This window comes from Leucoraja erinacea, unplaced genomic scaffold (genome assembly GCF_028641065.1).
Source record: "Leucoraja erinacea ecotype New England unplaced genomic scaffold, Leri_hhj_1 Leri_223S, whole genome shotgun sequence".
Classification (NCBI taxonomy): Eukaryota; Metazoa; Chordata; class Chondrichthyes; order Rajiformes; family Rajidae; genus Leucoraja; species Leucoraja erinaceus.
In genome coordinates, this window is record NW_026576124.1 from 95,266 (window position 1) to 106,265 (window position 11,000).

Below are 11,000 nucleotides of genomic sequence, written 5' to 3' on the forward strand. Positions count from 1 at the left end.
TATGCCTTGGGTCCAAAAGAGGATAGATAGAAAATACTTAATGGTCTTTGTAAGAAGATTTTAATAAGCTCTTCTACATTTAAGGTAAATTGACATATTAGAGCCAAAACGCATTTTCAATATACAGGTCTCTCCACACAACTGAAAACAATTGCATTTAAGTGATATATCATCCATTGTTCAGGCAAGTAGCACTAGGTTACAATAAACTTCTTACATATTCCAGGAATTCATCTCATAAAAATGGGAGAGGCTTAAATGCATTGTAAAATCATAAATCCATGTTGACTTGGACTAATCCTTTTACTGCTATCCAAATGCCCCATTATTACATCTTTAATAATTGACTCCAGCATCTTTCACACCACCAAAGTCAGGCTAACTGGTCTGTAATTCCCCGTTTTCTCTCTCGCTCCTTTCTTGAAAAGTGGGATAGCATTAGCTATCCTCCAATCCACAGGAACTGATCGTAAATCTATTGATCGTTGGAAAATATAGAAACATAGAAACATAGACAATAGGTGCTGGAGTAGAGGCCATTCGGCCCTTCGAGCCTGCAACGCCATTCAATATGATCATGGCTGATCATCCAACTCAGTATCCCGTACCTGCCTTCTCTCCATACCCTCTGATCCCCTTAGCCACAAGGGCCACATCTAACTCCCTCTTAAATATAGCCAATGAACTGGCCTCGACTACCCTCTGCGGCAGAGAGTTCCAGAGATTCACCACTCTCTATGTGAAAAAGGTTCTTCTCATCTCGGTTTTAAAGGATTTCCCCCTTATCCTTAAGCTGTGACCCCTTGTCCTGGACTTCCCCAACATCGGGAGCAATCTTCCTGCATCTAGCCTGTCCAACCCCTTAAGAATTTTGTAAGTTTCTATAAGATCCCCTCTCAATCTCCTAAATTCTAGAGAGTATAAACCAAGTCTATCCAGTCTTTCTTCATAAGACAGTCCTGACATCCCCAGGAATCAGTCTGGTGAACCTTCTCTGCACTCCCTCTATGGCAATAATGTCCTTCCTCAGATTTGGAGACCAAAACTGTACGCAATACTCCAGGTGTGGTCTCACCAAGACCCTGTACAACTGCAGTAGAACCTCCCTGCTCCTATACTCAAATCCTTTCGCTATGAAAGCTAACATACCATTCGCTTTCTTCACTGCCTGCTGCACCTGCATGCCTACTTTCAATGCCTGGTGTACCATGACACCCAGGTCTCGCTGCATCTCCCCTTTTCCTAGTCGGCCGCCATTTAGATAATAGTCTGCTTTCCTGTTTTTGCCACCAAAATGGATAACCTCACATTTATCCACATTATACTGCATCTGCCAAACATTAGCCCACTCACCCAGCCTATCCAAGTCACCTTGCAGTCTCCTAGCATCCTCCTCACAGCTAACACTGCCCCCCAGCTTAGTGTCATCCGCAAACTTGGAGATATTGCCTTCAATTCCCTCATCCAGATCATTAATATATATTGTAAATAGCTTGGGTCCCAGTACTGAGCCTTGCGGTACCCCACTAGTCACTGCCTGCCTAATGAAGAACTCAACCATATTATGGTCACTCTTGGTACAATGAAATTATTGGCTTTGCTTCAGCACAAGAGAACATAGTAGGCATTGAATACAAAACAGATCTGTGTGTCCATACACCATTATATAAATATATACACACATGAATAAATAAACTGATAAAGTGCAAATAACAGATACTGGGCTATTAATGTTCAGAGTTTTGTCAGAGCCAAGTTTAATAGCTTGATGGCTGTGAGGAAGTTGCTATCACTGAACCTGGTTGTTGCAGTCTTCAGGCTCCTGTACCTTCTACCTGAAGGTAGCAGGGAGATGAGTGTGTGGCCAGGATGGTGTGGGTCCTTGATGATACTGCCAGCCTTTTTCAGGCAGAGACTGCGATAAATCCCCTCGATGAAAGGGAGTTCAGAGCCGATGATGGACTGGGCAGTGTTTACTACTTTTTGTAGTCTTACTCTATGGGTGCTCAAGTTGCGTAACCAGGCCACGATGCAACCGGTCAGCATGCTCTCTACTGTGCACCTGTAGAAGTTAGAGAGAGTCCTCATTGACAAACCGACTCTCCGTAATCTTCTACGGTAGAGGCGCTGATGTGCTTTCTTAATAATTGCACCAGTGTTCTCGGACCAGGAAAGATCTTCATAGATGTGCACACACAGGAATTTGAAGCTCTTGACCCTTTCAACCATCCACCCGTTGATATAAACGGGACTGTGGGTCACCATCCTACTCCTTCCAAAGTCCACAATTATTTCCGTGGGTTTGCTGGTGTTGAGGGCCAGGTTATTGTGCTGGCACCATATGGACAGTTGCTCGATCTCTCTTCTATACTCTGACTCATCCCCATCAGTGATACGTCCCACAACAGTGGTGTCATCAGCGAACTTGATGATGGAGTTCGGATTATGACTGGCTATGCAGTCATCAATATAGAGTGAGTGCAGCAGGGGGCTGAGCTCGCAGCCTTGAGGTGCTCCCGTGCTGATAGTTATCGAGTCTTAACACATTTCCACCAATACGAACAGACTGTGGTCTGAGAATGAGGAAGTTGAGGATCCTATTGCAGAGGGATGCGCAGAAACCCACTTCCGCGAGTTTGGTAACCAGCTTGGAGGGGATGTATGTATTAAATGCCGAGATGTACTCAATGAATAAGAGCCTGACATATTAGTTTTTGTTGTCCAAGTGGTCCAGAGCACAGTGGAGGGCCAGCGAGATTGCGTCCACCGTTGATCTGTTGTGGCAGTAAGCGAACTGCAGTGGGTCTAGGTTTTTGATGCCCTTTTGAAGCAGGTGGGAACCTCAGACCTCGGAAGTGAGAGATTGCAAATGTCCGTAAAAACTCCAGCCAGTTGGTCCGCACAGGTTGTTTATCTACGTAGTTTTGATTGTTACCCATACAAAATCGTGCCAATGACGATTTATTTATCTATATTACTATATTACTCCACGGCAAGCCCCCTTGATGTGGTTGCAAAGTGTTTGCCAAATTGTCTTGGCTTTTAAAGACTCTTCAGAAAATGTGTTGGCTACTTGCAAAGTGTTTGCCAAATTGTCTTGGCTTTTAAAGACTCTTCTGAAAATGTGTTGGCTGCTTGCAAAGTGTTGGACTGATTGGCTTGGCTCTTAAAATCGTCGCAACAGTATGCAGTATGCGGATGGATAAAGCGGCAATGTGGTGCTGAGTGGGTACTTTCAGGTTCGTGGCAAGATGGCGCTGACTGCAGAAGGCACCGAGTGAAGACACCGCTGAATAATTCAAGAGAGCTGACTACTCTGTCAATGGTGAGTGTTATTGTTGGACGTTATTTAAAGCACGTATTTGCTTCAACAGCAGGAGCCTCTACAGGAGGCTTTAAACATTTGAGTGAGTCTGTGTGTGTGCGAGTCTGTGTGTGCGTGTGTGTGTGTGTGTGTATAGATGTGTGTGAGTCTGTGTGTTTGTATATATGCGTGCTTTTATAAAAGTGTGCTTCATTGAATGATGACCTGATATAAATTATCAGATTTTCTTTGTTAAAGTCTGACCGCTGAATCTCTGTCTATTGAAATTGTCTCTTTTTTTTATCAACAACAAAGAGACATAAAGATGCAGTGAGCAGCAACAAGAGGCACAGCAAGAAAGAATTATACTCATCTTTGACATTTAAAATGTTGTTATATTTTAAGAGATGTTAAACTTTAATAAATCATTTTTCCACTTTTCATGCCTGCGTGTTCTTCATCACAATGGGAACCTAATGGGCAGGAATGGATACTCTGTGGGAGTATCTTGCTTCTGCCCAAAGATAGGATCTTCCCTTCGGCCTCTGCACAGATCCTATAGTGGAGCAAACAAACATAGAAAATAGATGCAGGAGGAGTCAATTTGGCCCTTCAAGCTAGCACCGCCATTCATTGTGATCGTGGGTGATCGTCCCCTATCAATAACCCGTGCCTGCCTTCTCCCCATATTCCTTGACTTCACTAGCCGCTAGAGCTCTATCTAACTCTCTCTTAAATCCATCCAGTGACTAGGCTTCCACTGCCCTCTGTGGCAGGGAATTCCATAAATTCACACATTTCTCTGGGTGAAAAAGTTTCTTCTCACCTTAGTCTTAAATTACCTGCCCTTTATTCTAAGACTGGCCCCTGGTTCTGGACTCACCCAACATTGGGAACATTTCTCCTGCATCTAGCTTGCCCAGTCCTTTAATAATTTAATATGTTTCTATAAGATTCCCCCTCATCCTTCTAAACTCCAGTGAATACAAGCCTAGTCTTTTCAATCTTTACTCATATACAGTCCCACCAACCCAGGGATCAATCTCGTAAACCTACGCTGCAGAAGAACCTCTTCACTCTATACTGAAATCCTCTTGTTATGAAGGCCAACATTCCATAGCTTTCTTTACTGCCTGCTGTACCTCTAAGCCAACTTTCAGTGGCCGGTGTACAAGGACGCCCAGGTCTCGCTGCACATCCCCCTTACCTAACCTAAATCTATTGAGATAATAATCAGCCCCCTTGTTTTTGCCTTCAAAGTGGATAACCTCACATTTATCTATAGTATACTGCACATGCCATGCATCTTCCCACTCACTCAACCTGTCCAGGTCACCCTGCAACCTCCTAACATCCTCTTCACAGTTCACACTGCCACCCAGCTTTGTGTCATTTGCAAACTTGCGAGTGTTGCTCCTAATTCACTCTTCCAAATCATTAATATATATGGTAAACAGTTGCGGCCCCAATAACAAACCTTACGGCACTCCACTCGACACTGCCTGCCATTCTGAAAAGGACCCGTTCACTCCTACTCTTTGCTTCCTGTCTACCAATCAATTTTCTATCCATGTGATCACCCTACCACCAATACCATGTGCTCAAGATGGACCACTCCTGCAAAAAACAATCGGCAATCGGCAATGTGGGCAATACGACTTGTCTTTCTTCAGGTTCCCCATTAAGGAGGAAAGGTAAGAAAACATTTATTACTTCTGGTTAGTTCATTGAGCTCAGATAGTTGAGTCCTCATGGCAACATCCTTGTAGAAATCTTCTCAAGAGCATTTTCTTTCTACATCTCTGTTATTTAATGCAGAATAAGAGCATATTGACTGCAGATATTTTCTGTAATTTCAGATGTCGACATTGGACATGATCTACACCGAACTGCGGAGTATTTGTGAAATAACTGCCCTCTTATGTACATTGTGTGAAATTGTGATTTGCTAACTGCACAAATATAATGCGAATGGCGATTTATTTATTATTGTATCTATGTTGGACATTTTGCTGTTTGGTGAAGCAGGGGTGGGGCTATCATTGTGTTACATACGTTAAATTGTACATCACTTTCACTGGTTAGCTGATATGCTGAACTGCAACCCTGTATAACTCGCGCACAGAATAATGTGAATTGTGTAAATCTTATCCCAACGGGTCCCACTTAGTCTATTGATTGTGTATAAGCTGCAAATTTTGTCCTTTGTTTGAAATGTGTAGAATGTGACATCACTTTTATTGATTATCTGATATTCTAAATTCTGCAAATTCTGCAAGCCTGTATATGTCGTGCACAAAATGATGTAAATAAAAATTGTTTTCCTGTTTAAGAAGTTCAATTGAGAATTATTTGAAATTGTGGGGGTTGATACAAAATACTGTTGACCCACAAATGTGTTGATATGAGACATTCACATTTTAAAAAATCCATGTCGCAAAAAAAGCAAGAAGGTGCCCATGTTATTTGACCAACTTGCCAGATTAATTTAAATATACACAATACACAATACAATTTATTTGTCACTTGAACCTCATAGAGGTTGTTGGAGCCCCCGGCGTGCGCTAGAAAAGTGCCGCAGCCATTTAAGCCACGCCGGGCGATGATGTAAGGCCCCGCTCCAGGTCATCCTCGACCCCCGCTACTCGGGCGGAATAATTTGCCGTTGCGGAAGCCCCGAAAAGCGGTCTCCCAGCAGGGACCCGCAGGCTCCGATATTACTGTCTGCCAGGCCTGCGGTTGGAGCCTCCGAATCTCCGGGGCTCGGGTCACAGCAGCGCATGGGTACATATGTAGGTATGTATGCATTAGTTTTGCTCCTAATTCCCTTTTCAAAATCATTAATATATATGGTAAACAGTTGCAGCCCCAACACCAAGCCTTGTGGCAAAAAAATCCAGAAGATTAGTCAAACATGATTTTCCTTTCATAAATCCATGTTGACTTGGACAGATCCTTTTACTGCTATCCAAATGCCCCATTATTGCATCTTTAATAATTGACTCCAGCATCTTTCACACCACCAAAGTCGGGCTAACTGGTCTGTAATTTTCCGTTTTCTCTCACGCTCCTTTCTTGAAAAGTGGGATAGCATTAGCTATCCTCCAATCCACAGGAGCTGATCGTAAATCTATTGATCGTTGGAAAATGATAATATATATAAATATATATGTATGTGTATATATGCATGTATGTGTATATATGCATGTATATGTGTGTATATACGTATGTATATATATATATATATATATATATGTTTATATATATGTATGTTTATATATGTGTATATATGTATGCATATAAATGTATCAATATGTATGTGCATTTGTGTATGTGTGTATATATGTGTGTGTATAAATATATATATATGCATATATTTATTATTACTATATAATTATATATATAATTGCCTTTATGGTTTATGTATATCATCTTACAAGACAAATAAATTAATAGTGATGATTTAAATCAAAGTTGCTTCTGATACATGAGAATAAACTATTATCTCTAACTTGCCTCTCACACACAGACACACATTCATATAAATATATTAAATATATATACGTTAAATTTAATTTTTTGCAGTGTGTGTTAAAGCAATACAATGCAAGGGAAACTACACAAAGGAGGGGTCTGTTCCCGCTACAAGATACTTGAGGATCTTTGCTTTGGATCAAAGATTATAGCGGAGCTCTATAATCTTTGCTTTGAATCACAGCGGGTGGAATACCGGAAGTCATCATCCTTCAGTCCCATTAGCCTATCCAATACTATTTCTCGCCTAATGAAAATGTATTTCAGTTCCTCTACCCCCTTAGATCCTCTGTCCTCCAGTACATCTGGGAGATTGTTTATGTCTTCCTTAGTGAAGACAGATCCGTGTGCCAAATTGCCTTGGCTTTTAAAAAGTTTTCAGAAAATGGATTGGTTGTAAAGTGTTTGCCAAATTGCATGTCTTGGTTTTTAAAATCGTTGCAACAGTTTTCAGATGGGTAAGGTATGAATAAACATTTTATTAGACCTGGACCAAAGATTGATCAGGACCATCGGGACCTGTGTTTAATTGCAAATTGGCGCTCATTCCGTAATTTCTGCTTAGTGACAAGATGGCCCCGATTACGTCATTTACAGTACCCCACGTGGATACTGGACTTTCTAACCAACAGACCCCAGTCTGTGAGGTTAGACAAGCACACCTCTTCAACCCTCACCCTGAACACCGGCGTTCCTCAGGGCTGTGTGCTGAGCCCCCTCCTCTACTCCCTCTTCACCTATGACTGCACACCTGTACATGGTACTAACACCATCATCAAGTATGCAGATGATACAACGGTGATTGGCCTCATCAGCAACAACGATGAGCTGGCCTACAGGGAGGAGGTCCAGCACTTAGCAGCATGGTGCGCTGACAACAACCTGGCCCTTAACTCCAAGAAGACCAAGGAGCTCATTGTAGACTTCAGGAAGTCCAGAGGCGGCACGCACACCCCCATCCACATTAACGGGACGGAGGTGGAACGTGTTTCTAGCTTCAGGTTCCTGGGAGTCAACATCTCCGATGACCTCTCTTGGACCCACAATACCTCTACTCTGATCAAGAAGGCTCATCAGCGTCTCTTCTTCCTGAGGAGACTGAAGAAGGTCCATCTGTCTCCTCAGATCCTGGTGAACTTCTACCGCTGCACCATCGAGAGCATCCTTACCAACTGCATCACAGTATGATATGGCAACTGCTCTGTCTCCGACCGGAAGGCATTGCAGAGGGTGGTGAAAATTGCCCAACGCATCACCGGTTCCACGCTCCCCTCCATTGAGTCTGTCCAAAGCAAGCGCTGTCTGCGGAGGGCGCTCAGCATCGCCAAGGACTGCTCTCACCCCAACCATGGACTGTTTACCCTCCTACCATCCGGGAGGTGCTACAGGTCTCTCCGTTGCCGAACCAGCAGGTCGAGGAACAGCTTCTTTCCGGCGGCTGTCACTCTACTAAACAACGTACCTCGGTGACTGCCAATCACCCCCCCCCCACCCCCACACTTATTATTTTTTATTCAAATCGTTTGCTATGTCGCTCTTCAAGGGAGATGCTAAATGCATTTCGTTGTCTCTGTACTGTACACTGACAATGACAATTAAAATTGAATCTGAATCTGAATCTGAATCTGAATCTGAATCTTACGGTTAGCGGCAAGATGGCGCTGAGCGTGGGGGAGAGATTAACAGACAGCTCCATCAGTACTACTCTGGAATGTGCCACTACATCAGTACTACCCCTAAGAGTGATACTTCATGAGTACTACCCGGCGTGTCACTTGATCAGTATTACCACACAGTGTGTCACTTCATCAGTACTAGCCCACAGTGCATCAGTACATCTGACCAAAGGGAGAGATATGGGGAAAATAAGAAAGGGGGAGAGATGGAGGAAGAGTGAACTATTAAAAGTAGAATGGGAGGATGAAGAGAGGGGAAGTTCAGTGCGAGTGGATTGGCAAAAGGGAGCGAGGAAGGGTCAGATACCTACAGAGAAGATCTGTATTTATTCGTTGGATCGTTGGAGTCCCTGGTAGGTGAGAGAACTATTCAATGGAGACATTTCTCAGTGAGAGGTAGAGGGGGTATTAAGGAGGAAGGGTTGACAGAGAGAGGGCGGAGTAGAGAGGGAGAATAGAGCGGGTAGGAGAGAAAGTATCAGTTCAGTGACAGGACAACAGTAAGGATGGAGGGAGAGAGAAATGGAGAAATTGAGTGATGAAAGAGTGGAGGGGGTATTTTAGTCAGAGGCGAACTGTTGAACGAATTCCTCAACCTGTGGATAAAGGTTGCCCAATCCACCTTCAAACTGGGCACCAGAAGCGCTGAGAGGGTCCCAGGAACTTGGGATTGCCTTGCTGAGCGAAGTGGATTGAAGGGAATCAGATCAACAACATGAGGTGGAGAGTTGGATCTGATGGAGTTTGAAACATTATCCTGTTTGCTGGAACAATGCCGCTCCCAATTTCCATCGCGCAATATCGCAACAATTTCCAGTCTTTGGATTTTCTCAATCAAATCTCTGAATAAATCACGACCTGTCTCAGCAGGGATTTCACTCGGCTGATAATAATAATAATAATGCATTTTATTTGCTGGCGCCTTTCTGGACACCCAAGGACACCTTACGGGACATAAAATCGCAATACATTTATCAATAATAAAATCAAGTTGATTAAAAACAAAAAACACAAAAAACAAAACAAAAAATACACGAAACGTTTTAAGTTATTAAAATCAGGGTGAATATGGTGGAAGTTATGTCGGGTATGCTAATCTAAACAGGTGTGTTTTGAGTTGTGATTTGAATTGATCGATAGTGTCCAGGTGATGGATGGGAGGTGGGAGAGTGTTCCAGAGACGTGGGGCAGAGCAGCTGAAGGCTCTGGCACCCATGGTGCTGAGTCTAAATGTGGGGACAGTTAAAATTGCAGCTGGGGAGGAACGAAGTGACCGGGAAGGAGTGTATGGTAGCAGCAGGTCAGAGAGGTATTGGGGAGCAAGGTGGTGTAGGGCTTTGAAGGTCAGCAGTAAAATCTTGTAGTTAATCCGGTGGTGCACAGGTAGCCAGTGGGAGCTGAGTGAGGATGGGTGTGATGTGGTCCGATGATCTGGTGCGGGTGATGATCCGGGCTGCAGAGTTCTGAATGCATTGGAGGCGATGAAGAAGTTTATTGGAGGTGCAAATGAGAATGGCGTTGCAGTAATCGATGCAGGATGTGACCAGAGCGTGGATGAGGACTTTTGTATTGTCTTTGGAGAGGGAGGGGCGGAGTCTGGAGATGTTACGGAGATGAAATTATGCATGGCGTGTGATATTGCTGATGTGGGGGCCAAAGGAAAGTGTACTGTCAAGAATGATGTCATCTGTTCGCGAATAATTTCACCATCTCTATTTTTAAACTGTGTTGAAACTCCACTGTCCCTGTGGAGACGGAAAATGGTATAAAATCTCGGGGAATGTTCTGCTCCAGCATTTCATTGCGAGAGATTACCACTTGCTCACGGGGACACGTCGCTGACAGAGAAAATGGGGGGAAAGCTGCAGGAATATGACAAGGTGGAGAAAATCTTGTATGTGATAATTGCTGTCGTTGGAGTCCCTGGTAAGTGAGCAGAACAATTCAAGTTTTATAACTCCGTGTGTTACCCGGTGTTGACCTGATTTTGATAATGTTACAAACCTCCCAACTGATGATCGTTGTACAAGAATATGTGAAGTCTATCAAGCCTCTCAGTCGGCTATTTTTGAATTAACGCTGTGATTTTTCTTATTTTCAATGAGCAGAATCTAGCCTTCTTTTTCTCTCACTGCCGGGACCCACTAGAATGATGTTCCTGCCTTCAGTGGGACCTTGCCCAGAGTTGTCCCAGTGCTCGGGACAGACAGCTCTCCGGGACGGTGTGACTGGGAGGGGTTTCACTGTGTCTGAGTTATCGATCAGAGTGAACACCCGCTCCTGTTGACACAGTGTGTCAATATGGAGTCTGTCACAGTCGGATTCCACCGCCTATTGGTCAATAATTGGATCGATCTCCTGGACCAGTGGCTGCTGATCTATCGGCGTGTGTTGTTACTGAACTGAACACAATGTGTGGAATTATTCCATTAACTGAGCCACTCTGCTGCTGGATTCTAAGTGATCCCTGCCTTCCCTCTGGAACC

At 43.7% G+C, this 11,000-nt stretch overlaps 1 long non-coding RNA gene across 1 annotated transcript; it reads left to right on the top strand.

Annotated features, from left to right (window-relative positions):
• The first annotated feature begins 496 nt into the window (after nucleotides 1–496).
• LOC129716377 (uncharacterized) lies at nucleotides 497–5,639 on the top strand. The gene is made up of 2 exons (XR_008726627.1): nucleotides 497–3,325; nucleotides 3,620–5,639. It is a non-coding gene; the product is annotated as an uncharacterized LOC129716377 (long non-coding RNA).
• Nucleotides 5,640–11,000: the final 5,361 nt, after the last annotated feature.